The 27,124-nt window shown below is 46.5% G+C and overlaps 1 protein-coding gene and 1 pseudogene across 4 annotated transcripts in view; one reads left to right on the top strand and one right to left on the bottom strand.

Annotated features, from left to right (window-relative positions):
• PACSIN2 (protein kinase C and casein kinase substrate in neurons 2) overlaps positions 1-27,124 on the top strand; it is a 147,927-nt gene that overhangs the window by 16,376 nt on the left and 104,427 nt on the right. The window lies entirely within an intron of this gene.
• Positions 9,881-14,612, bottom strand: LOC138156580 (uncharacterized; annotated as a pseudogene).

Below are 27,124 nucleotides of genomic sequence, written 5' to 3'. Positions count from 1 at the left end.
TGAAACAAGGCTAGAAGGAGAGGAGAAGGCAGACTCTGTAGGCATCCGAATGCCTGGCTGAGGGTTTTTAAATTTCATTCTGGAGTCAATAGGAAGCTAGAGAGTGTTTTTACTAGGTTGGGATAAGGGAGAGAATGACATAGTCACCTCTGAGACAGAGGACTGTCAATTAAAAAAAAATCAACAAATTTTTTTTTTTCCAGTTACTGAGCACATGATTTTCTCTTCACTGCTGTATGTGGAGGTTGAATAAGTGGGGAGAGATTTGAAGTAGGCAGATGGGAGAGCTGTGCAGGTGGGATCTTGGCAGCAGAATGGATTGGGGTGGGAAGAGGCCAGGACAACTCAGTGTGTCCCCATAGTGGGGTGGGGTGGGGGGCGGTAGCAAGTTAACTGGCAGCGTTGATGACCAGGTCACGCAGTGATCCACACTGGGTCTCTCTGTGTGGATGGAGTTCCTGCAGGTGTGTAGTTGGACTGGAAGTCATGCTGTCAGCTCTTTCGGGATACAGTAACCTCATTTGTGGGGCATTATCAGGAGATGTTCTGTGTAAGGGAATTGTCCAGATTACTGATGATAATCCCTTTTACAGGCGTACTCAGCTAATGTGGTTAATTGGTTCCATGAAACTGCCGTTTGATGAGCCTCGATCACAGGGAGCTGCCGTTAGAATAAAGAGGAAGCCTTTGTTGTGAGCTCAAGTGTCAGATTGTCTAGTGGTGGCCACGGGACTCAGGCTTCCCGCTCTCTGCTCAGTGAGAAAAAACCCAACACATTTTTTTTTTCCAGTTACTGAGCACATGATTTTCTCTTCACTGATGTATGTTGGTGACTTCTTGGCGCTCCAGGGACGGAGCTCAGCTACAACCATGTGGTGGGAAAAGGATTTTGGTCCACATAATTTGGGGGCGGAGTGGGCCTTCCTGCAACTTACCCACATGGTTAATGCTTCTGAAAAGTTTCTTCATGTTTAATAAATAGCAGTCTTTGGTGACGTGAAAGTTTAGCATAAATCAAATTGAAATGCTCTCAGACACCCCAGTTTGAGAACATTTTTGTGTCTTTGTGCCATGTGGCTGAGCCCCTTCAGGATGTCAGATGGGTAGTTGTTGGCCGAGTGTGCCCTTTAACCCAAAGTATCAGCTGTGCAAAGATCAAGTGAGTCATGGCCTCAAACCTTGGCTGAATTATTGATTGATTTTGGAATTATTGTAGATGCTAAAACATAAAGCCCCCTTTCTTGGTGCGTGGTGCTTTTTAAATTAAGGAAGTGAGTGTGCTTAGGAAGCTTCACTTATGCTCCCCTGCTCACCCTGTCTAGTGCACTCTCCTTGGCCTGCTGCTGTTCCTCCCCTTCCTGGCCCAGAGCTGTCCTGCCTCAGCCTCCTGGGCCTCGCTACCTTCCCTCTTCACCTCAACCTCTTTGTTTCCCAGGCTGCCTTGTGGTTTCACTTCCAGTCTCACTTCCTGGAGGAGGCCACATGCCCCAGATGCCAGGGCTTCTCCTTGAGATGCTATCTCCCTTTTAGCCTCTGAGCTCCTGGTGGGAGGCAAGGATGGGCCCTCCCATTTCTCTGGATCTTGTGGCACAGAGTAGGTGCTTAATCAATGCTGGCCCCACTTTCCCAGTAGAGTGTCTGGGCTCTGGTGCTGAGGTGGGCCAGCCTTGGTGCAGATTGGGACATTCCCTTGTCATCATCACTCATCTGAAAAGAGTATTTTGTAAAACTTTTTAGATTTGGGGCCAAACTTGTGTGCCCTTGGCGGGTCATTTCTCTTTCCTTGCTTGTAACAGGAGGATGTGACACTGGATGTCTGCTGAGGGTGGTTGCTCTCCCCTAGCTCCAGATCAGGGAACTTAGATCTCACAGAACTGTCAGATCCTCATGCACCTTTGGACTTGTTAGTGGAGAACTCTGTCCAGTGATGCAAATCACAAACCAGCCAAGTTGGTCCTTCCTTTCTGCTTCTCATCCATGTCTTCCCATAAAGTCACACCCAGGGGTCCACCTACCATGCCAGAATCTGCTGGAGCATGCCGGTTCCCCCACAAGCTGTCTAGGATTTGAAGGAAGATGGGGATTCCATGAGGTGGAGGTGAGGAAGGGGCGGCTTCTAGGCCTGGGGCTCATCCAGGGCCTTCTCTGCCCCTTGTTCCCATCCTTCTTTGCCAACAGAGTTTTTACAGGCCTTACATAGTTCATTTTTGCATTGAAGTCACTGAGCATCAAAAAATTTGTTGATTTAACCTGGAGTGGTCTAGAGAAGAGGTATACATATGTATCTGCATATATGTGTATGTATGTGTTTGTATGCAGCCCCTCCCCCACTTACTCTCCCTTTAGCTCCTGCAGTGCATGTTGGGCCATAAACTTCTTTCTTTTGTGTCTTAGTCTCTGTGCAGGAGTTGCTGGTAAGTAGAGCCATACAGCTCACATCTGTGAGCTGCCTCTCGGTACCTTTGTTTGCCTCTCCCGAGCCAGCCTGTGAGTGGCCACTTCTCCTGTCCTCTGGTTCTGTTGATGGCAGGAACAGCGTGTGGTCAGGTGTTTGTCTCTGGTCATCGGCCATTGTGAGTCCTCTCAGTGGAGCTGAGGCTATATCGTGTTTCTTAACACTGGCTTTCTCCTCCTTACTGTGAACGCGGAGATGAAGCGATCAGGCCGTCATCCCACAGCGGCACTTACTATGTGCCACGCGCTGTGCTGGAAAGCTCTGCGTCTTTAAAGAAGTCAGCTGGCATGTTTAGGAGTCGTTAGGAATGAATGTGCTTCTGAGAAGCACAAATAGCGGAGGGAAGAAGAAAGGGCTCTGGGTGTGCACGAGCGAGAACGTGGAGGCCAGGCTGGTGATTCATGGTTCTTTCACGTGCGGTATGTCTGTTGCAGTGGATTCTGGAATGTGAGATTGTGTGCAGGTGCCCGGAAGTGAGGCCTGCTCCTGGAGGGATGGCGTAGTCACAGTTCAGGTTCTGTACCTGAGCTCAGGCATCTGGAGGACGTTTTGTGAACTCGCTCAGGAAACCTTCTCTTAAAGGGATCCTCAGTATTTGTGGACATGGCACATCAAATGGAAATCTCTCACTACGGTATTAGAAATTAGAGCAAATGTTTACTCCTTCCTGGTGCCACCTGTTTTCCTTCTTGATCACCAAAGCCTCCTCATTTGTTAAGCATCAGCTATGTTCAAGGCCCTTTGTTCTTTATTGGAGATAACAGAATTAAGGACCTTGCCCTCCAGGGCTTTGTAATTTAATGGAGGAGGAAGGAGGAGTCCTGATGAGACCCCCAGATAAAGCCTAGAGACATTCCAGGGTGATAAAGGTGCCAGAGGAGTCTATAGTACTCTGGGGCCAATGGACAAATCAGGAAAAGCACCTTGAATGATGCTTCTCCTCTTTGCATTGGTGATATTTTAAGTAGAAAGAACTGGGCGGGTTGTGGGCATGCTTCCTCTCAGCACCCCAGAGCCCAGATCTTCGGCGGGGTGACTGTCTCATTTTAGTTGAATTAGTGTGTTTGCTTCGCCTAAGGAAGAATGATTAGACTGGATGTCCTTAGTGGGTCTGCTAATTGCCTAGGCTAATGTTCTGTTTTCACAAGGGTATAAACTTGATTGTTTTCATTACTTCAATGAATGGTTTAAAACCATTTGTGGCACCTCAGTATTAATTAAACTCTGGCCTTGTTTTCCTCTGATTTCGGTTCCGTGTTTGGGAAAACCACCCTGGTCTCTATTTTCTAGCACCCATCTCTGGTCTAGCTCAGCCCATCCCCTTCTAATCCCAGTGTTTTAGAATTAAGAACTGGAGGGACCTTAAGACACCCCAGGCTAAGCCCTTTGAAATAAGTAGATAAAAACACCGTCCCCACTTCCTCTGTAGTGGGGTCATTTGCCCAGGACCACAAAGCAAGGGGATTTTTGATTAGGTGAGGGGCAAGTCAGGACAAGCTATATAAATCCCACCCCTCCCCTCCCTTTCCTAAGCTCCCCTCATGTGGAGTCCTCTTGTCACCTGGTGGGGAACTAATTCACAGATATCTCATGCAGGAAGTCCCTTTCATTTTCTTGCGGCTCTTCTGTCTTGGGGTGGGGAGGGGCGGGGCTCTCTGTCATTTGACTACATCTGAAGCAGGCAGCTTGCCCTCCTTTCCCTTCTCTCTTTACCCCCATAGCTGTTATTCTTTGTTCTGTCAGAATTCCTGACAATCTGGCCAATTGGGGAATGCTTTGGGGTGTTGCCATGCCCATCACACCCTGTCTGGTGCAGAGATAGAGTCAGGTGAGCTTCTGAGGAGAGGAAGTGATGCCCTCAGAGCAAAATCCTCCATTCTGCTATAGAAATCCGGCCCTGTGCAGCCCCTTAACACTCATTATCAGCCTCTTTCAGGGTGATTCGCTTTTCATGGGTGTGTCAATAAAGTCCAAATTTTGACTGGCTGTGGATGATGCATCATGGGCCTAAAAATGGTGCTTGAGTGGGAGGAGGGTGACTTCACCATGGAATGAGCAAACAGATTTCTGCCCTCATCACCTCAGCCTCAAGGCTGAGCTCCCAGATTCCTGCTTCACTTCTCTGAAAGGCCTTCTGCCTGCTGCCAGTGATTTTCCTCAAGCACAGGCTGCCCCATGTTACTCCTAGGGCTCCAAATCACCTTCTGAATCGGATTGGATTGTAGTTAAGCTTCCTTTGGGGGCATTTAAGGCCTTTCTGCTCCAGTGCTCCCTCTCCTTCCCACACTACATATTCCAGCCAAATTGGCTTTCTCTCCTCCTCACATCTCTATGCCTTGGCACCAGCCATCCCCCATATCTGGGCACTGACTGCCCCCCACATCTGGACAGGACTGCTTTCTCTCCTTTGCCTCTCAGAATCCCTAACTTCTTTCAAATCTCAGCTCACAGGCTGCTTTGTAGGTGAGGGATATGAATGCAGCCTTCGTGGCCCTCCTAGCTGTGGGGCATTCCTCTCCCCTTCCGAAAATGGTTACCCTGTGATTATTTTTCTGTCCTCATGTGTTTGGTCTCTGTGAAGTCAGGGGCTGCTTCACCAGCCATAGCTGCTAGACAGGGGCAGGTCCAGAAGAGGAGTTCAGTGCTTGCTTGCCTGCAGGCCTAGGTCTTTTCCCAATACCTTGGATTCTCCATCCTTGGACTTTGCTGCTCCTGTATTAGTATGGCATTAGTCAGAAGGGGCCATACATAGGTGGCAGAATTTTGGGAAATGTTGAAGTTAATTAAATAATCTCCTTTCAGTGGATAATACCTCACATTTCTTTAAAATTCAGATTACCAAAGAGGAAGCATATACTGTGTGCCTTTATTGTTCTAGAAAGACAAAACCCAGTCCCTTCCATCAGGCATGTTGCCCGGCAGCTCTGTATTTTAGGGATATTTGGCAGCTGTGTGTGGAGAGAAGAGACTGGAGATAAGGAGGCCACTTAGGAGCTGCTTGGAGACATCCCTTTGGGAGGCAAGGTGGGTAGGGAGCAGCACTGGATGGGAAAGTCAATAAAACAGGAGCTGATCAGATGTTACTTTATGGGGAACAAGTATTAGCTTCATTTTGCTGATGAGTAAACACAAATCCAGAGTTTCTTTCAAAATCCGAAGTGAACAATCCTCTTTTGGTATGATACTCAGTATTCCAGGAATGTTTTGTTCCCTAGATTATTTCAGTTTCTTGTTATATTTTAACTTTATAAGATAAAGATGTTGGTGATGCATTTGCTTTTTTTTTATGCTTATATATCTAAATTTCACCTCAGTGGTTTATCTTCTAGAATTTTTATGTTAATCTAGAGTTGCATTCTTTTAAAAAATGCCTCGACTTTGAAGGGAAGGGAAAGATTGCAACTGGATTACATGCAGGTAAGTAAATGTGAGTTAATTTGAGGTTAGAGAAAGCCTTGGGAATGGGGAAGATCAGAAAAGGCTTCACTGAGAAGAATTTCAACCTTGGACTTGAGCCTGTTATTGCTTTGGTATAGGCAACTCCCAGGTGATGAAATTCCCTCTACTCATACTGATTGCCACCTCTGCTACCTAGAGGGAGAGATTGGACCTTGCCCTGGGTCACAACTCAATGTATGTCATTTGTAGGACAGAAACACATTTCCTGGTTTCCAGGCCACCTGCTGCCACTCACCCTGAATCCTACTGAAATGCTTGGTGTGTGAGAAGTCAAAGCCACATGAAGCAGCATTTGATGTCAAGGATGTTCATAGGGAGGTTTTTTTCCTCCAAACAGTTGCATTCTTGTTTTAATATCTAAATCAGTTCCCTCTTGACAGAGCAACTTCTGGAAAAGAGACTTTTTAAAATTGCGTGTGGCATGTGCTTAGTGGAATTCAGCAGAATTCTGCCAGCCCTTCTCTTGTCTGCTCATTCTAACAACTCACCCTGGCTTCTGGCTGGAGGTTTGCGAGCTGACAGCCGCCTCAGCCTCTTCACATCAGTGACTGCCAGCCAGCTAAACATTCACATTGAACCATTACATGTTGGTAAATAATCTGCTTCCTTGTAAAGAACATGACCAGCTTTGTGTCAGAGGTGAAAACTGCATTCAAATGAAGGTGTGGGGGGGAGCTAAATGGCAGAAGAACCGTCCCTGGAATCTGGTGCTGCCCAAGCTTCTTCCATACCTGATTGTGTCTCCACAGCCAAAGTCTGCAGCACCGCTGCTGTGAGCAAGGCTTTAGGCCCACGTGTTTGCCAGAGGAGAAGCTTCCTGAGGGCAGTGGTCTTTGTGTCTGCAGCTTCTACCTCAGGGCCATGCATGTAGAAGGTATTTCTTTAGATGTTCTATGTCACAGCAACTTGTGATACATACCCATGAATCCTGTGAACCTGTGTTATATGTAAAAGACCGATTTCAGCTCCATGTGGTGGTCTCTAAGCACATGAAAGGAATTCTCAGTGGCACTGGAGTTCCTGGAAGAGTCCTCAAGAATCAGCTCCTTTTCTGATTGCCCCCTTTGCCCTCTGGCTCAGGGCCACTTTATATGTATGTGCGTGTGTGTATGTATGTGCATGTATGTGTGTACACACGGTATATACATATGTGTATATATGTACAGTCACACAAAACAGATTCCTACATCGCGCCCCCCCATACACATATTTACATACATGGATGTATGTATAGACACCCATGTCTCTCTATCTCTGTCTGCTCCGTGAATCGTCCCCTTTGTCAGGAGGTGGGCAGATGTCTCATCGTGATCCCCACGGAGTCATGTTTAGTCACTGGGCCAGGTGCTGAGCCTTTCAGTGCGGTTTGTTTTTATAATATTGGTTCTGCATGCTTTGCTCTGAATCAGTTCCTACAGGTCTTCCCTGGTTTCTCTGAACCATGAGGGCTTCTTTAAGTGAAACTGACTGGGTAATCTTTTTAGGTAACTTTGTAGCATTTTCTTTGTATGTCCCTTTCATTTCCTCATATATTCTTTCCCAGAGAGCCATCCCCGGTAACAAAGTATAAAAAGAAAAGGGGGGGCGGGAGGGAGGAGAGAAACAGTTGCAGCAAGACTAACAAACAAGTCAGTTGAGCCTGACTGTATGTTCCTTGTTCCTCACCCATAGTCCTTCACCTTGGTAAGGAAAGGAGAGAAATGCATTTACGCTTCCCTTCCTTGGAACGGAGCTGTATTACACAGCCTTCCACTGCCCAGTGGTGATTTCTGTTCATGTTGTAGTCATTGTGCTTATTGTTTTCTTGACTCTGCTGCTGAACCACCTTAAAGGTGACTGTCCCATGACACTTTAGTCTACTTTAAAAAGTTAGCAGACATAACTGTTTCAGTATCCAGAGAGCAGAGAGGTGGACGGTACTCATGTGAAACTGGCCCTCCGGCTTTTTACAGCGTCTGTTAAATTTCACAAGTCAATAGCAGAACTGCCCTGCCTGTCTGGGTCTCTTCAGAACTCGGGCATTTGCTTGACTTTGTTTCCTCCGTGCTCTTTGTGCTCTCACTGCCCACCAGTCACTTGCCTTGTTGCATTACACAGAAGCAAACAAAGCCGCTGAGCACCAGCTAGCCATGGCTGAGATCCCCAAGGCCTCCCAGTCAGTTGTCTGCAAACGTGGTGCTTGCTGTGTGCAGTTTGCAAGCCTTTATGAGTCGGTTTTCTTGAGAGTGTGGTTGTTCATGTAAAATGGTTCTCGTGGTTCTCCTCATTTCATTCTGCATCAGTTCATGTAAGTCTTCCTAGGTTTCCCCAAATTTGTCATTTTTGTCATTTCTTGCAGTGCATTGTTTGTATGCCGGCATATGTTCACCCATCCCAGGTCATGGGCAGCTACTTTGTAGGTGCTTAATAAGTACTTGCATTGATTGGGTCATCTCTTATCTGTTAAGAATTTTCTCCTTTTCCGTAGTTGTGAAAGAGGTATTTCCTTCCTTTCACTCTGAATTAGCTTATGGTGAGATCTTTTATGTCTGGCTCATGTATCCATCTGTAATTTATTGGTTTCTTATCTTTATCTGTAAAATTAGGATAATCACACTTGTTGTACTTCCTTTACAGGATAGTTTGAGAGGCAGCAGAGGACAGTGGCTCTAAACCTGTGAGATTCAGTATGACAGGAGCTCTGTGGCTTTCACACCCATTATTCCTTAGAGCCCATGTGCATTCCTTCCACCTCTACCCAGTCCTGCTTGATGGTAGAACAAATGCTCTCACTCTTTTTTTATTTGTAAAGTGAGGTGGGGTTGGACTCATTGATCTCTAATCAATCCAATGAACAGTCTGTGCTTTATTGAGTATTGCACATGACTGGGTGTAGCTGACCCCATTTAATGGAAGTGGGGCCTAGGGGAAGGAGGAAAGACTACCCTTTTTGACTCCAGCCCGAGGTTAGGGACCTCCCTCCATCACAGCCTGATCTCCCTGCCAGGCAGAGATGATATGGGACCAGTGGGTGGGGTGGGAGTGGAGAGGGGGACCATGATGCTGAGAAAATCACAGTGCCTTCTTGCTTTGTTTCTTGACCAAGTCAGGTTGAACAATTTGTTTTGCTTCAGAACCGATGTAGGGAGCCTAAAGGCATGTTTTGCAGTATGTTAAATCTTTAAGGGAGTGTTAGGCTTACCTTCTTTTTCCCTGCCTCTCTTAACAAAACATTAATAGACTTATTTTAAAAGGCTAGTGCTGCAAATCTTTAGTAGAACTCTTCTGCCTCTATATAGAAATTATTATTGATTTTGACTGGGCGTCATGGACCCATCTTAAAGTGTCTTTAGATAAATGAAACCTGAGCTATGTAGATGTGCCTTTGCTTCTGGGAGGGATTGTTTTGCTGGACGCTCTGCTTGTTGTTTTGCTGGGCTATAAGCCTGCCCTGTCTTTGTGCTTCCCCCTTTCTTGTTTCCTGAAGTCAACTGGCCTTTTGATGATCCATTTCCTGGACCATTTGGGGCTTCATTTGGAGTGTGGATGCAGCTTGGGTGATCTGAACTGATCAAGTTGAGCAGGGTCTGTGTCTCTTTGGGGAGAGGATATTGGAGGGTTATCCACTGGTCTGTTGAATACAGAAAAATGTATAGGGTTTTGGGGTGTTTGATGTGCTTCATTGGGAAGAAGGGAGTGTGTGTTGACACACATTGCTTTCATACTATTTGTGCTGGAATAGACGAGGCATTGAGACAGTTTCTTGGCTGGTTCACCTTGAGGTTGGACTTTCTTAGGCATGGGCAATATTGGAACCACTGAATTGAATGAAAGCCTTTCCAGAAATGATGAACTTGACAAACAAGGACATTTCCATTTACCAAGATCAGAATGAGGCTCGTAAACAAGACTGTGACTCTGTTGTGTTCAACTTGTTTATATGTTCCACTTAATATAGCATGAACATGGCCTGCCTGTGTGTGGCCCTTTTTTTTTTCCCCACTTAGTACTAATTTATTTTATTTTCCAATTACATGTAGAGAGACTTTTCAACATTCATTTTTGCAAGATTTTGAGTGCCAAATTTTTCTCCCTTCCCACCCCTCCTCAACAGAGCAAGCAATCTGATATACATTATACATGTACAATCATGTTAAACATATTTTCACATTATCACGTTGTGAAAGAAAAGTCAGAACAAGAGGGAAAAACCATGAGAAAGAAAAAAGCTCCAAAAGTGAAAATAGTATGTTTAGATCTGCATTTAGACTCCAGTTCTTTCTCTGAATGTGAATAGTATTTTCCATCAGGAATCTTTTGGAATTGTCTTGGATCATTGTATTGCTGAAAATAGCTAAGTCTGTCATAGTTGATCATTACACAGTGTTGCTGTTATTATGTACAATGTTTTGGTTCTTCTCACTTTACTCAGCATCAGTTCATGTAAGTCCAGGTTTTTCTAAAATCTGCCTGCTCATCATTTCTTATAGAACAAGAGTGTTCCATCACATTTGTACACCACAACTTGTTAAGCCATTCCCTAATTTATGGGCTTACCCACAATTTCCAGTTCTTTGCAACCACGAAAAGAGTTGCTGTACATATTTTTGTATGTGGGCATTCTTTTCCCTTTTTTACGATCTCTTTGGGATACAGACCTAGTAGTGGTATTGCTAGATCAAAGGATATGTACAGTTTTTTTTTCATTTGTTTTTGTTTTTGTTTTTGTTTGGTTTGGTTTTTTTGCTTTTTTGGAGGGTTGGAGGGCAGGTTAAGTGATTTGCCCAAGGTCACATGGCTAGTAGGTGTTAAGTGCCTGAGTTCAGATTTGAACTCAGGTTCTCCTGACTCCAGAGCCGGTGCTCTATTCACTGTGCCACCGAGCCGCCACTTAGTGGCCCCCTAGGATATGCAGAGTTTTATAGCCTTTTGAGCATAGTTCTAAATTGCTTTCCAGAATGGTTGGATCAGTTTACAATTCTGCCAACATCATCTCCAACATTTATTATTTTCCTTTTCTGTCATATTAACCAATCTGGTAGGTGTGAGGTGGTACCTCAGAGTTGTTTCAATTTGCATTTTTTTAATCAATAGTGATTTAGAGCATTTTTTTCATATGACTTTAGATAGCTTTAATTTCTTCATCTGAAAACTCTGTTCATATTCTTTGGCCATTTATCAACTGGGGAATGACTTGTGTTCTAATAAATTTGACTCACTTCTCTGCGTATTTGAATAATGAGGCCTTTATCAGAAACACTGACTATAAAAATTGTTTCCTAGCTTTTTGCTTTCCTTCTGATCTTGGTTGCATTGGTTTTGTTTGTGCAGAACTTCTTCAGTTTAATGTAATCAGAATTATCCATTTTGTATTTCATAATGTTCTCTGTCTCTTGTGTGGTCATGAATTCTTTCTTCTTCATAGATCTGGCAGATAAACTATTCCTTGCTCTCCCAATCTGCTTATAGTATCAGTCTTTATGTCTAAATAATGTACCTATTTCAACCTTATCTTGGTATAGTGTGTAAGATGTTGGTCTGTGTCTAATTTCTGCCATACTATTTTTACTATTTTCTAGTTTTCCCAACAGTTTTTGTTGAATAGAAGGTTCTTATACCAGAAGCTGGAGTTTTTGGGTTTATTAAACAGTAGATTACTGTAGTCATTGACTACTGTATCTTGTGTACCTAGCCTGTTGTACTGATCCACCTGTTTCTTAGCCTGTACTAAGTAGTTTTGATGATCGCTGCTTTAGAGTATAGTTTTAGATCTGGTATGGCTAGATGTGTGCTCCTTTCTGACCTTCTTTTGGCTTTTTTTCCTTGTGTCTTTTAACTGTTTCCTTGATGCCCCTTTCCTGCTTTTGGCATCATTCTTGCTCCACCCTAACTCCTCATTACTCTCCTCCCCACATAAAAAGCCCTTTCTTGAAACAAAACTAGTTGGTGCATTGGTCATATCTGAGACGTTGGGCCTCGCCCTGCCCCTGTGGGCCTCACTAGCACTTTTCACTGGCAGGCTTACTGAGTTATAGCTGGTCCCCCTCCCAATCAGAGTTGTCCTTTACAACATTCTAGGCTCTAGATCAGCTGTTTTCCTGGTTTTGCTCCCTTCACTGTATCAGTTCATACAAATCCTACCCAGTTTCTCTGAATTGGTCCCTTTCATCTTTTCTTTTTTTTTTATAACATTGCTGTAAGTTTTATTTGCCAGTAAATTAAAGTATATTCATGTTTTACTTTTTTTTTTGACACTTTTAAAATTCAAAGCCCCTAAGAAAATGCTCAGCTTCCCATTTAATCTTCAGATTCAGAAACTTGACTAATCTGGAAATAACCAAGTTGGTGTGTCTCCTTGTCAGATGTAACCACACTAAGCCACCCACGAAGATTATTCTTCTTAAGATATTTCTTGGTAAGTTATTTTAAGTATTGTTTAGAGAACTGCTTCTCAGACACCACAGTGATATTTTTTTTTTTTACCTTTTGGAGGGCAATTGGGGTTAAGTAACTTGCCCAAGGTTACAGGGCTAGTATTTTTGTGTGGGTGTTAAGTGTCTCAGGCCAGAACCGAACTCGGGTCCTCCCGACTCCAGGGCCGGCGCTTTACTCACTGCGCCACCTGGCCGCCCCTACACCACAGTGATCTTATTTTTGAAACATTCAATATGAACAACATTCCCCAGGTTCCCTGTTTTTCCATTGACTTTAACTTTCTCCTTCAAGAATTGTTAAAAATTTCCAGAATCAAAGATTCCATCTTCAACTAGATGAGTAAGGTCAAGGTTAAACTTCCAAGTTGATCTCTTAGCCTTCTTATCTTTTGGCAGCATCATCTTGGACACACACATTGCGGAAAAAGAGCCCCTCTCATCACTAATAACATAGTAATGTTCATAAATTTTTCCAGCCATTCCCTGGCTGATGGACAGCCACTTGGTTTCTAGTACTGCCACCAAATGGACTGTTACAAACATTCTTGTACATTTGGAGCTTTTCTCTCTGTGTTTGGTCTTTGGGGAATTATTTCCGGTGCCAGGAGTGCCCATTTGTATGACCTTGGGGTAGAAGGCCAAGTGACTTTCTAGGTTGAAGTTCCACTGACTAGGGCCAGTGTGCCTCTCCTCAGGTAACCCTTTGCCAATCTGGGGGGTGGGAGGTAGAACCCCAGTGTTGTTTTCATTTTCCTTTCTATTAATATTGATGATTGGGAGCCTTCTGTATGATTGTTGATAGCTGGCATTTCTTCTCTGGAGAACTGTCTGCTCCCATCTATTACTCATTTACATTTTGAGGAATGGACAAATGGATGAGAAAAATAGGGACAAAAGTGGTTGTGTTCTCTTTGGTATAGGGAGCTCTGAGTTAAAGAAACTCCTGTCACCAATGCAGCTGATGAGATTTCTGCACCTTAGAGAGTTGTCTGGGGCACCAGAAAGTGAAGTGATTGGTTCTGGATCTCATGACCCTGTCAGAGGCAGGACTGACCTCCGGTGTTCCTGATGGAGGCCACCTCTCTGTCCCCTTCGCCCACTGCCTCCCATTCACCAGAGACATTTGCTATTGTTCACCCAAGGCCTTTTGGATTTTAGTTCATCAGAATATTCAGTTTTTCTTTTGTGATCATCTTTCTCCTTTGTTCTTCCCTCTTCCCTTGCCTGGGCTGTGAATGGAATCTCCTTCCGTTGGCTTGATGTGACCTTCTCTGGTTGGTTCCTGTATCCATTTAGAGCCCTCCATGGCGGAGGATGAGAGATTTCAGTCCCAGCCCACTGGTTCCCAGGATGCTTCCCGGCTTTCCCAGTGGTTTTTGTCTGAGTGTGAGTGGTTGGCATCCTTGGGTTTATCAGACTCTCAGCAACTGTGGGTACCAACTTGGATTCTCAGGCCAATTGCATAATGTCATTGAGAGCTTTATCATGTGGTGAGAAGATCTGGCTTTGGAATGAGGATGCCTGGGGTGGAGTCTTGCTTCCCTTTCCATGGAGCACCCATGTGGTCATGGGCAAAACTCTTAGCCTTGTGAAAATCAGTTTCTTTCTCTCTAAAATGGGGATTTTGCGACTCGTTTAAAACAACAATTTCTGCTCATATTATATAGTACTTTTCAGGGTTACAAAGTGTCTACCTTAAAATATCCCAAATAGAAAATGTGAATATTCTTATCATTGCTGCCTTGAAGCCTCTTGGGCATTGGAGGTAGACTACAGGACTTGGAGCCAGGAAGCCCTGAATTCAAATATGGCCTCACATCCTTCCTTGCATTACTGATGGCAGGTTGCTTAACCTCTGTCTGCCTTGGTTTCCCTGTCTGTAAAATGGGGATAATAATAACACCTACCTGTCAAGGTACTTGTAATGATCAAATGAACCATCTTTAAGCGGTCTGCAAACCTATAAATGTTACTCTTAGCTATTACTGTGTTTTCGATGAGTAAACAGCTTGAGAGGTTAGAGTATTACTAGTCTAGAGGAGCCTTTCCTGTGCTCCAGTCCCACGTAGGGGCCACACCCTGTGGCCCCAAAGGCCTCGGCTTTTCCCCCTGAAGCCTGTAGGGGTTGTCTAAGCCGCAGCTGCTTTAAAAACAAAAGCTATCAATAAAACTAAAGAGAAGGGGTGGCTAGGTGGCACAGTGAATACAGCACCGGCCCTGGAGTCAGGAGGACCTGAGTTCAAATCCAGCCTCAGACACTTAACACAAAAACTAGTCGTGTGACCTTGGGCAAGTTACTTAACCCCAATTACCCTCCAAAAAGGAAAAAAAAAACTAAAGAGAAAAGGAGGGGGGGAAGCTGTCAGTATTTTACTTAATTATTGGAAGGCCTGAAGAACTTGGACCTGGTGCTCATTTGTATTTAAGTTGTTGGACAGAGGAATAAGAAGTAACTGGCTCATTCTTGAGGAGAATATTGTACATTTTCAAATATAGTCTGTACTAATCATAACCAATTCCCATTCAGGTCAGGCTTTAAGATCATGTTTTACCCTAACAGTGAAGCTAGGAGGTTGGTGCCATTATCATCCCCAATTTTACAGGTGGGGAAACTGAGGCTCAGGCCAAGTGATTTGGTCACATGGGCAGCATATGAAGCCAGGTCTTAGCTTCCAGCCCAGCTCTTTATCCCTGTGTAAGGCTGCCAACCTCACCTAGGTTAAGTCCTATCATTAGTTTTCTCTTGTATTTCTTAACCGGATGCCAGCATGCTAAGAGACTTCTTATACTGCCCTTTGTATGAAATAATTATTTTGTGAAAGGGGCATTCTTGTTTTACCTCAGGTTGCTATGGGAAAGAGGGAACTGAACATTTAGATGATGAGGAATTGTTTTCTTTCTGGCTTTTGTACCCACAGCAGTTTAAAACTTCCTGACTTTGGGCATTTTGCTAAGTCCTTTGGAAATTAGTATTTTTAGTAGGGTTCCCTGAGGACTTTAAAGTAAAATAATAAATGAATGTTTTATTTCTCTTAATATAAATATGGTAGCAGTGATTCATGATCAGTAGATTATCCTTGGAGCTGTCTTCCCCTTCAGCACTGGTGATACGGGGTACGGTCCATACTCATGCCCTGTTAAACCTTTTTTTTTTTATTATAAACTTAATAGTTACCAACACAAAAACCGTGAAATAAATGAATGCAGCAAGAGTTGAAGTCACGAAGTCTTCCTCCAAAGCCCTTGGCCATCACAAGGCAGAACCCAGAGAATTAACAGTGCTGCATCCAGGGCTTTGCTCCATGTCCCTTTGCAAGCCTGTCCAGAAAGGGGCCCATTTTCCTTCTTTACTTTCTTCTAAAAAATGCTAAGTGTAGTCATTGCAAGGCATTGTATTTTGTGTCTCCTCAGAAGTCAGTCTGCTCCTCTGTGTTTGTGGACTTCAGCTTTTTCTGGCCATCACCATCACAGTCATATTCATTCTACTGGAATGTCAGACTCTTGGAAGGTGGAGACTGGTTTTGTTGTTGGACTTAATACATGCCTGTGAAATGAATGAATCCCCAGACCGTGATTATTTCTCCATTTTCCAGTTGTGGATCATAGACTTTTTTCCGGTTTCATGTTTATCTCCCCGTACACAGGCCTAACTGGGTTACTCTGGTACTTAAGAAGTGCTATGGCTCCCTATTTTTCCTAGGCTAAACCATGATTTTCTCTATTCCATATTTAAAGCCATTTAACATCTGGCCCACTGCCTGTCTTTCCACAGTTCTTACACATTGCTTACACACCCTCTGGTGCAGCCAGGCTGACCCAGGCCCAAAATGCTTCAGCACCTCTCAGAAGCCTTTGCCCCATTCCAGGCTCAGCTCCTGTGCCACCTCCTACCGAGACTCTTTCTTCTCCCTGCCCCTCCCCCCCAATCCCATGGGCTTTGCCATCCATTCCCCGAAATTTCTTGGTAATTTCTTTGTGTCTGGAGGTACTTTTATGTCTCTGTTCTTCCCCCCATAGAAAATAGTCCCACTGTGTCCATCTGATTCTTAATCAGCTTGACTGTAGATAGCTTGGGGCTCTTCTTTTTCCCTTTTCATGATGATTTTTGGAGAGAGCGCTGGAGGTGGAAATCCTGGGCCCAAAACCTGCTTGGTTTTTGTGGCTCTTTTTTCACTTACAAAGTCATTTAACAGGTCCTGGTTCCTCTGCTGAGCACTACAGGGGGTTATACAGAGAAAATAAGACAGGATCCTTGCCTTCAGGAAACTTAGAATCTTTTACTTTTGATCTTAGAATTTAGATCTGCAAGGGATCTCAGCCATTGTCTAATCAACTCCCCCCAATCATTCCTTTGATTATTGGGATGAAAAAGCCCAGAGAGGAGAGGAGTGTCTTCCCCAAAGTCAGAGGGGTCACAAGTAGGAAGAGTTGGGATTTACACCCAGGGCTGTTTCTCCTCTCCTAATAGAGCAGCCTAGTATTATTAGTCATCATGAAATCCATGGCCAAGAATCTCATTTCTCCTGATAGGTGGAGGAGGGCCACAAGGCCTTTCCCATGCCCTTCAGTTCCCACCCTGCTTCTGCCAGGACTTCCCTGGCAGTGTCATCTGACCTGCTTATATGATCTAAGGGCTTCTGGGCCTAGCCAGACTCTTCACCACTGGGACCGCTGGGTTCGGAGGATTCCTGGGCCTTTCTGTCTGCCTTGTTGCAGAGCTTTCTTTTGTGTGTTGTCTCTACCAATTAGAGTGGTAACTCTTTGAGGGCATGGGCTGAGTCCGCTTTTCCACTGGCTTCCCCACTACTCAGTGCGTTACTTGGCACCCATTGAGTTCCCGTGACCTGGAGCAGCTTCTTTTTTGGCCTAGTGGGCTGGATAGAAGTCCTCCCCTAACCCCACTTTTTTTTTTTAATTAATTTGTTTCCTTTTAGTTTACAGGATTCAATTCCACAATTCCTTGAGTTTCCCTAACCCCACTTCTTGCCCTGACCCCTTCCTATGCTTTCCAGTTTCCGAAGGGCTGTCCTCTTGATGCCTTCGAGGTAGGCCATCGTGACCCCAGCTGCCTCCCTGCAGAGTCAGGGACAGCAAGTACCAAGGATTTCATTTGCCCTAAGACATCATCAGGTTCTCTTCAGTTGGATTTCTTGTCAGCTTTCTAAATGCTCTCCCCACCAACAGAAACCTGCCTGACTCAGGAATCAGGAAAAAAGAAAGCCAAATGTTTACTTGCCTGGCTTTTATTTTATTTCCTTCAGAGCCCACCTTGGCTTTGGTTCAGAGTCCTCTCACTGTCCCAGGAGGAGCCATTGCTTCCTGAGGGAGAGCAGCAGCATCTCCCCAAGGGGCCATGGGGCATCTTAGAATCAAGGCCCTGACTCTGGAACTCCTCTAGCAGGGCAGTGGGACGCTTTGCATTCTCTTGGCCTCAGTGATCTTGCCAGTAAAACGGGACTAGGGTTTGCTCTCTCATCCTGCTGTCGTCACTCCTCCAGCCTGTGTGACTTTGGGCAGATTTCTTCTCTTCAGCTTTCTCATCCAGACTAGTCTGCCTCGACAGCGTCTTCTCGCTCCACAATTCTGCCACCTTATTTATGTTCTGTATCTCGGGGGGAAGGACTGTATAAACTGGAAAGGGTGATAGACATGTCATCTCTCTGTGCCAGGCCTGGACTTGGCTTGTCTTTGGGTGAGATGGAAAGTAGCTGCCATCAGACCTTCTTTTGTGGTTGGTCTTTTTGGCAGCGAATTTGGTAGAAGAAGCTGCATCTCCACTCCCTCTCAGACTCATTTGTTGGAGGGATGCTGATTCAAGGAAGGGGCAAAGGTCTGATTGCCCCACCCTGGTTATTGCTCTCCTGGGATTTAATAATCTATTTATTTAATATCTCATTTAATATTTTCTGCTTTCTTCCCCACTGAATCCTCCTTTGTAACCAAGAAAAGCTGGGAAGCTGGACTCCTTGGATCTGGCAGTGGGGACAGCCCCATTGGTGGGAGCTTGTCTTCTTTTAATCTTGTGTTTATTGGCACCGAGGCTGCCTGCTCATGCATTGGCTCCTGTCTCCTTCCCAGTGGACAAATGTTATAAATACCAGATTCTAGATCATGCCCCGGACACACATGTTCCTGCCTGAAGGTAGTTCCCCTACATCCAGTGATCATCCAGAACATTGTTTCTTGGTGTAAATGCATTCTGAACATTCATGCACCTTCTTCTAGGCTGTGGCAATTGGGTTTCATTGGGCCTCAGTGTGCAATGGAGGGTGGAGGGAATAAAAATCTTAATATTTGAATAAGAGAAGGTAATTCTAAGGCCAGTCACTTCCTAGATGTCACCTGATGAAAGCAAAGGCAGCTGGGAAAGGACTATGGACAAGTGGAAGGGACCCCATTGTCCTCCCTTGGCCCCCAGCCTTTCCCAAATAGGCTCTTTAAGCTTGAGAGCTGCCCAGAAATAGGAATCCCCTGGGCCCAGGAAGAGAATTTGGGCACTCACCTGCTATCTTCTTTGCCAAAATAGGAGGACACCCAGCTTGTGTGCTCAGTGCCATCAAAGTCTTGTTTAGATGAATTCAGGTCCCAGTTATGAGTGACTTGTTCTCTTGATCTCCTCCTATTAATAACTTGGCATTTTCCTCACACTTTATTTTACAAGATGGCCTTCCTGTGCCTTATTTCAGAGTAAACAGCATGGGTCTTTCCATGCCCAGGGTGCTGAGGGGGCTCTGGGGAGTGAATGCGTTTGGCTTAGAGTGACAAGGAATGCTGGTGTGGCCCTTGTCAGTTTACAAAGTGAGCCAGTCCCAATGGCCTGTGAGGTGACCAGGGCCAAAGGGTATCCATTCTGTGTCTCTGTCCCCTTGGCACATATGCCTTGAATTAGATATTCTCTCTGTCTTACAGGTGACAAGATCTCTGCGATCCAGAGATAGTAAGTTACATGGCTATCCTATGAAAATGTTATTACAAACATCTTCTTAAAACCCATTTTTGTGGTGAGGGGGGCTGGTCTCCTGGCTCTGCAGATGAAAAAATGGCGGCTTGAAGCGTTTCAGTGCTTTGCCTGTTGGATCCAGGTCTTCTGAGTGCAGGGCCAGCAACCCTCCATTACAACATGTTTTTGCCCACACCTAGTTGTTAAGCAGTGAAAAGGAGGAAGCCAGCTGTGTTCAGCAGCAATTATATGAATTGTGAGGATGTCTGCCAGAAAATGGTCACTCAGAATCGGAATTAGAACTGAAAGGGATCTTAGAGATCATCTGGTCCAACCCTTGCATTTTAGAGATGGGAAAACTGAGGGCCCCAAGAGCTGGTGACCCGAGTGGTACAAGTTGTAAGTAACAAAGTCAGGATTTGAATTTTGGGCCTGTGACTCCAAGTTCAGCTCTTTCCACGGCCACACACTATTTTCCTCTCTTCTATCCCTCCTCTTCCATCTGTGCTAGGAAGTTTTCCTCTTAGAAACACTGATGTAAGTGCTCTGTCCCATTCCCTGCGAGCATGTTGTCTTGGAAGAGATCTCGGTCACCTCCCTGCCCTGCTTCCAGCTCAGCCCGAGACCTTAGCAACCTTGATTTCCCTTCTTCTCTATCAAATGAGGGAGACTGATGATCAGGCCATCTGTCAGATCTTTCCTACGTCTGTGACTTTGTGATTTGGAGTGTAGATTCTGAATTCCAAAGACTTCAGGAAATGCTGTGCCCTGGTGGAGTGCTGTGGGCTCTGGGAACCGGCAAAGGAGCTAGGGGAATGCTGGGGGTTTGTGGCTCAGTCCTGCCAGAAGGAGGCTCTTTGCTTCTTTCCTGGCGTGTGACTTTGGACAAGTCACTTAACCCCAGCTGCCCTTCAAAAATTGGGGGAAAAAAAGCAAAAAACAAACAAGAAAAAAAAGGAATGTTTTAGGGGGGCAGCTAGGTGGCGCAGTGAATAGAGCACTGGCCCTGGATTAGGAGGACCTGAGTTCAAATACGGCCACAGAGACTTAACACAAAAACTAGCCTTGTGACTTTGGGCAAGTCACTTAACCCCAACTGCCCTCCAAAAAGCAAAAAAAAGAAAAAAAAAGCAAATAGGGAGAGAACCTGTAGTTCTTTCCCACCTTTGAGCTTCCAGAAGACGTTTTTTTCTGTTGAAGATTCCTAGAGGATGGGAGAAAGTGACGGGGCGAAGGGCAGGCAGGTGGACAAAGGAAAGGAGTTCAGATTCGGATTGGGGGGGGGGCCTTCTGTTTGGGTGCCCCCGTGGCAGGTCGATGCAGGAAGTGTGTGGGGATCCATCCCATGAGCCTGCTGAGCTTCAGCTCATCTGTTCCACTCATTTTACACCAGAGGGAAACTGAAACTGGGAGTAGGGAACTTGTCCTCTCCAAGGTTAGGCCAGGGCTTTGGAGCAGATACAGGATTCCTGCCAGGCCCTGACACTCTGGGCACAGCGCTTTTGTCCACTGCCACAAGGGTCTGGCACTTCCTCAGGTTTTGCGTTTTCCTTTTCTTCATTTTAATTCAGCAGACATTAGCAAGAGGAAAAAAGACCCAGTCCCTGTCCTCAGAGCATTTATAGTCAAGTGGGAGGTGAGAGATGGACCCCAAGAGCTATTATTGCTTAATTCTTTAAGAATCAGTGACTTCACTGGGGAGTGTCCTCCCTCCACTCATGTGGTTGGCTTTCTGTTAGACTGGGGGGGGAGAGGGTTGCAAAAGTGTGTCACCGTGGCTGTCCTGGTGAGGAGCTGCCTCTCTTTGGTGGGGCTGGTCCTCCCTCAGGAGCACATACAGACCAACCCTGCACACACGTGTGAAGCCAGGTTCTGAAGCCTTTGGAGTCTGCTGAAACCGAGGAACCTCTTCTGTCAGTTGGTCAGTCATGAGCGTTTATTAAGACCCAGGCACTGTGCTAAGCTCTGGGGGTTCAAAAGGAGACAAAAGACAGGCCCTGCCAAGAGCTTGCGGCCTGATGGGAGAGGTGACATGAAAACAACAATGTACAGATAAGCTCTAGGTGGGACACAAAGGAGAAGGTCCCCAGAGGGCAGGTCCTGGCATTGAGAGGGGCTGGAGAGGCCTCTGGTGAGAGGGTGGGGTTTGAGCTGGGAGCCAGGGAAATGGTAGCAGCTTCTGGAAGGAACAGCTGGGGTCGCAGAGGAGGGAGGGGGCAGGACAGTAGGGGCTTAGCTCTCACAGAGAGCGAGCCTTTCGTCCAGCCTGGAGGTAGTGGTGAAATGGCCAGATCTGTGCTTTAGGAAGACCGTTTAAAAACTCGTAAGCATAAAGTACCTAGGATTATAAAAGAGTTGAATTACATTGAAATGAAGCTACCAAAATGTTCAAAAACCAGACCAAGCCAGGTTCCTGGGCCTCAGCTTGGCTCAGCCTTGTGGGAGCTCAGGCTCCTCTGGCAAGGCCTTTGAGAGCGCAGGGGCCATTGCCTACTGTGGTGCCATAATCAGGCAGTGAAGCGACTGACTAATCCCATGTAATGGAAGTTAGAATGTTAAGGCCTTGGAGGGACAGCAGTGGCCTGAGCTGTGAAGAGAGGGCAGAACTTCTTGCCCAGGGAAGGCGCCGCGGGCATGTTTGTTGATTTGAGGCACCGCCTGAGCTGGGGTCTTATTTACCCACCACGAAGGTGAGAGCCTGACTAGGCCCCGGGCCCAGCAGCCTCCTGACCTCTGAGGGCCCCTCAGGTCACTGAGGCAAGGACTTGGAGGGGGCATTGAGGGTGTGCTTGGAGTGCAGGTGGTGGCCTTTCATGTTGCCACCCATTTCTCCCTCAGGGTGCCTTGCTGCCATTGATGGACTTAAGTTTTTTCTTCTTATAATGATGGAGTTGGAAAATCTTGAGGACCTTTTCCAGCTCTGAGTCTACTGACCCTGCATCTCAAATTATCCTTATGCCTGGACCCATGTGACAGCAGTCACCCCTTCTCCTAGGCCCAGTTCAGTCACCCCCTTATCTTGTACCCAGAGGCTTCCCTGTCTCCCCACCCCACTGGCCAGGAAATCTGGTCTCTGAAGCAGTTTCCTTCCCTCTGGATGTTGTTAGTACTTCATGGCCCTAGATTTCCTTAATGTGGGCATTCCCTCCACAGTGCAGATTGAGCTTACTTCTTATTTAGTAGGTGGTCTTGGGGCATTCTTGTGGCCCAGTACAGCCCCAATCTGGGGAGGAGCCTTGTATGGTGGCTGAGCTAGTCTTTGGATGACGGACATACAGGCCCTCACCAGGCCTGCCTTCAGAGTCTTTTGACTTGGTAAGATCTGCCAAATCCTGGCCCAGTCTTTGCAAAACCAGAGTTAGCTTAAGGTGTCCTTGAGCCCAGGAAGCACATCGTCCTGCTCATGGCCTCATTCCTAGCCCAGTGCAGCGCTGCCTGTAGTACATGTTGAAGAAGGTTTGATTGGTGGGTTGAATGAATGAAGGAGAGCTCCCACTTGGGCACAATTCGATGCTTCTGCTTAGCTGGAGTGAAGTACTGGAAAACCACGCTGCTGTAAGGTTGGGCAATGATGCTGTGCTGCCTCGTGGAGATTCATGGTTGCATAATTCAAAGTGTTGGGGAAAATTTTCGATGTGGGTTGTCATTTTTGAGGAATTCGCAGAATCAGATAGAACGATAAGGAAGCTGCCACCAGGGTGGCCTCATCGTTGAGGAGAGGTCCTGTCCAGCCAGTGCAGGAGAATGAGGCTGTCAGGCCCGTTTCCCAGGGACTGACTGCAGAGTTCCTTGGACACAGGCTTATGCAGCAGATTCCACGTCAGCTAAATCCCTGAAGGGACTGGCTGAAAATCTGGAGAAGCCACAGAGGGGCGTTTCAGCAAACAGGGCAGCTGGGCTAGGCCGGCACATGTTACTTCATGTGTAGAATGTGCTCTTTGGAACTTGTGACCTTTCGAAAGATGTGGGCTGTGGGCATTGCTGAAGAGAGACTGCCCTGGGGATGCTGTTGGATGAGATCACCTCCATCCTGAAATTCCGAACTGTTCCATGCAGCAGACTCTTCTTCCCAATGGAAGACTGTGAAAAGATAGGAAATGGGACATATTCTTTTTACTATTGGCGAGAGCAGCAGGATGGGTATGAATTTGTGTTGGGGGCAGCCTTCCTTGGCTCTCTTGAGGTTCATGGGTTTGAGTAAGGACCAGTGAAGGGCCTAAAGAGGCCTTCAGCAGGGTTTGACCTTGACCCTGGCCAAGGCACTGCTCCTCTGAGTCTGGGGATGGTAACCTGCATGCCCTCTACCTGCAGGGCTGTGTGTGTAGAAGAGGTCTCACTCTGGCATCCTGGAGCCCTCCACAGGCGAAGGCTGCCCTGGGAAGTGTTCAGCAGAACTGGGCAGCAGTGTGTGGAGCTTGGGGAATTCATTCATTCATTCATTGGACCTCATCCACGTTTAGGCAGAGACTTCTGTGGCCACCACTCTTACAGCCTTTGAAAATCCCTCCCAAGCTACTTTTCAGGCTTGCTTTGTGGGGCTTCCATTGACTAGTGCCACCTGAGCCTGTCTTGGGCGGGGGGGGTGGGGGTGGGAATTCAATTCTCATAGAGGAGCGGGTCACTCCTGTGCTCTGTCAGAAGGAACGAAACCTCTGCATGGTCAGAAAACATTATAAGATACGTGCAAGAAAAGAAAGCTCCTGGTGTTGTGAAGTTTTGATTGGGGGGGGGGGGAGATCATGGAATTAGAACCTGAGCTGAGAAGGCAGGAAGACCACCTGGTCACAGGGCTCTGCTATAGCCCCCTTCCCTTTCCTTTCTGAGCCCCAGGTAGGGGAGACCTTCCTGGACAAGCCAATCCCTAGCCCTCACCTCCAAGATTCTGTGCTTGTGGTTTCTCTGCATGGGCTGGGCCTTTGACTACTTTGACTTTCGGGCTGTTGTAAAGACCCTTTGCCACCCCCTCTGATGCTCAGGAAATGGGGTCTGTCTTACGTGATTGGTGACTTGCTCTTCTCCATCGGGGTTTCCATTCTGCTCCTTGTCTTGTACGTTTAAAGCTAGGAGGGGTCCTTGACTCTAGTCCCCCCATTCTGTAGAAGAGCAGCTGAGGCCCAGGGAAGGAAGAGGGAAGTACAGAAACATTTATGAAGTGCTTACTGTGTTCTGGGCCTCATTTGGCCCTCAAGTACGTACTGTTATTATCCCCATTTTACAGTTGAGAAAACTGAGATAAAGCAGTGCCTTGTCCAGGGGCCCCCGGCTAGGAAGTGTCTGAGGCAGAATTGGGCTTCCAGGCCCAGGGTTCTTGGTTGCCTCTTGGGGTACCTTGCCTGAGGTCAGGCCCAGAGACTTGGGGTCGTCTGCGTGGTCAGGTTTATACGAATACTTTTTGTACAAATTAAAAAGAATTAATAAGACTTTTTAAAAAATCACTCAGTCTGAAAAGCAAAGCAAAGTGATGTATCTGGAAGGGTGGCCAAGGTCTGCCTGTCCTGGGCAGACCTAAGGAATGGGTAATATTCACAAACCTAAGGAATAAGTAAAGGAAGCAGGGTCTGGGGAGGCTGCTGGGGGCCGGCTGGGCTGCAGATTCTCAAAACAAGGAACTGAGAGCGGCTCCTTTGGCTTGGGAGAGGGTGTCACATGTGCCTGTGGCTGGGGGGGACCATGGAGGGAGAGAAGTGAGACCTGGTGGGGGAGGGGCGAGGGGCGAGGGGCGGTAGCCCCTCCTTTCAGCCCTTCCTTGGGAAGCAGCTGTATCTCCATACACATTCGGTATAAGTGTGCCCACTTGGGCAGGCAGTGTGTGTGCTGCCAGGGGATTTGAAGACCTTGTGATGCATGTGTAGTAACTGGTTCTTAGCAGACTTGGCTCTTTGCTTAATCCTGAGCTTTTCTCTGTGTTTAATAGCTTGTCCTGACCCTACTGCCCATCCCCTCAAACCTGGCTTGCTGAAATAGCAGCTGGATGGATGTGTTGGGAGCCCAAGCCCCCGCTCACATGTGGTGGTCCCCTAGGAAGCCTTTTCACTTCCCTTGAATTCATTTCCATAGGCGTTAACGAGGGGTACAAGGAAACAGCACCTGCCTTCAAGGTGCTTGGGCCACAACAGCCTGTGTGTGGCCGGCCCTCCCTTCCCACTGGTGAGCTCTTCTCCGAAACTCTGTTTGGGGTCTGGGCCCAGACCAACTGGCCTTCACTCCCCAGAATCCTTTACTCTCCAGACCCCTTCTCTCCCCAGACCCCTTTTCTCCCCAGACCCCTTCACTTCCCAGCTTCCTTCATTCCCCACCTGTCTTCACTCCCCAGACTCCTCTCCCCAGACCCCTTTACTCCCCAGACTCCTTCTCTCCCCAGACTCCTTCACTCCCCAAACCCCTTCACTCCCCAGACTCACCTCCCTGCCTCATATCTCTGCCCCCACCTTTTACATTCTGTTTTCCCCTGTAGAGTCTAAGTTCCCCGAGGGCAGGGACTGGCTTTCTTTTTGCTTATGTTTGAATACTCAGTGCTTAGTGCACTGACTGGAACATAGTAATCACTTTATAAATGCTTTTTGACATGACCTAGAATATTAAATTATAAACTCTACGTTATATACTCTGTCTGTAGCAGTTTCTTGGTCAGGACACAGGCTAGTTTACTGTCAGTGGAAGGGCCGAGTGGGACAGGGCCCCAGAGGGAAGGGATCTGTGGATCCCCCTGCACATGGGCTGACTCCAGCAGGAGCTTTGGTCTAGGCTATGTGGGCCTCAGGAGCCCTTAGAGGGCCCTGGAGTGGAGACCCAAGACACTGCCTTCCCAGAAGCTTTGCTGATGGTGATTAGGTTATCATCCCTGAGCCAGGGTAAGCAGCTGTGGAACCTAAATGGGAAAAATGCTTCCTGATTTCAATATAACTGGTTCCCGCTGCCATCTTGTGTCTTACTTTACTCACTGAAAGACATTATCTTGAGAAGGGGTCCCCAGGCTTCCCCAGACAGTATGTGTCTGGGGGTGGCATCCATGACACAAAAAACAAGAGTCAAGAACTTCTCACAGGGGATAGAGTTCTGGACTTGGGAGTCAGGAAGACCTGAGGTCAAATCATGCCTCAGTGTGCTTATCTATAAAATGGGGCTATTACTAGACCCTCCCTCCTAAGGGGTTGTTGTGAGGATCCCATGAGGTAACATGTAACGTGTTCTGCCAACCTTGAAGTGTTGTCTAGACTTGAGTTGCTTTTCTCGTAGTGCTCTGGCCTCTTCCCTTTCTAGTCCTTCCTGGACTCTTACCACCTCTGCTTCCAGCGTTCTAGGGATCTCGCTTAGCATTTTGATTTCTCTTAAAACCATGTCTCCTCAGGTTGAAGCTTATTCAGTTTTCTGTGTCTATTTTCTCCTCTCTCCCATCCTTCCTTTTGTATTGTAAAGGCCCCTAGAAGAGGCACTGTGCCCATCCTTTACGCCTAGGCTCAAGGATTAGTAGGCCTTTACCTGTTTGCTGCTATCTCTCTTTGTCTGGCCTTGATCGTCCACCCAAAAGGAAATGAGTGTTTCTTAGTAGATTTGAAAAGTCTCCCACTTTCTGGGCATAGGTGCTATTTTCCCAGAGGACACCCTGGAAGCTGAGGATGGAGTGGATTTTGTCTGTTAGCACCAGGCCTTGAGAGTGGGAATGATTTTTTCCAGGAGTCTGTGTCCAGGATAGGCTGGAGGGCTTAGGAGTGATCGCAGGATTGAACAGATGAGGAAACTAAGGCCAGATAACTGAGCTGACATGCCCAAGGACACACAGCTAGAAAGTGGCAGAATTGAAATATGTTATGGCCTTCTTTTCAGATGAGTTGGGTAATGTTGACTGAGTGAGATGGA

This window comes from Petaurus breviceps, unplaced genomic scaffold (genome assembly GCF_028583685.1).
Source record: "Petaurus breviceps papuanus isolate PSGF00001 unplaced genomic scaffold, PetGlider_PUasm1.0 156, whole genome shotgun sequence".
NCBI lineage: Eukaryota > Metazoa > Chordata > Mammalia > Diprotodontia > Petauridae > Petaurus > Petaurus breviceps.
This window is presented reverse-complemented; position numbering and strand designations above follow the sequence as displayed.